A 673-nucleotide genomic window follows, 5' to 3' on the forward strand; every position below is an offset into this window, starting at 1 on the left:
GGGGGGCCGGGGGGGGTGCCAGCCAGCCACTGATGAGCCGGTGTAAATGTCCAGGGGCAGCGATGGACAGCCATCGGTGGGCATGATGGGCAGCCGTCCGTGGGCATGATGGACAGCCGTCAGTGGACGTGGTGAACAGCCGTCGGCAGGTCGCCTTGGGAGGTGCTGTCTGCAGCCAGCAGCAGGAGGTGTCCCACTTAGGTGCCGGCGGAGAGTGGGATCGTGCCTGCAGCTGGGATCAGGCCCGTGGGTGGGATCCTGAGCCCCTTCCCCTACACAGACCCCGTGCAGCCCAAGGGCATGGGCTGGGGCAGCCAGAGGGAGCCAGGCATGGTATCCTTTGCTCACGGGGTCATTCCTGCACAGCTTGCTCCCAGCGACGGGCAATGCTCTGCCATTCCCTGCCTGCAGTCTTACACGGCAGCCCATCAGGCAGCTGGTTTTTATCCCATTTCATGCTGATTTTGGCATCACCCGCCCCTCCTGAAACAGCTGCTGCGAGGTGTGCCAATGCCTCTCCGAACCCTCCCCGCAGTATGTCAACACTATTATCTCCATCAGCCAAACTTGTAATCTCCTGAAAGAAAAAAAATCTCGCTATTTTGACAAGTTCTCTTTTCCATCACCCCCCGCTGACTGGCAGGGATGCCGGCTCCCGCCCGGACCCCCCCCC

The sequence above is a fragment of the Egretta garzetta genome, unplaced genomic scaffold (genome assembly GCF_000687185.1).
Source record: "Egretta garzetta isolate BGI_Z169 unplaced genomic scaffold, ASM68718v1 scaffold59, whole genome shotgun sequence".
Lineage (NCBI taxonomy): Eukaryota > Metazoa > Chordata > Aves > Pelecaniformes > Ardeidae > Egretta > Egretta garzetta.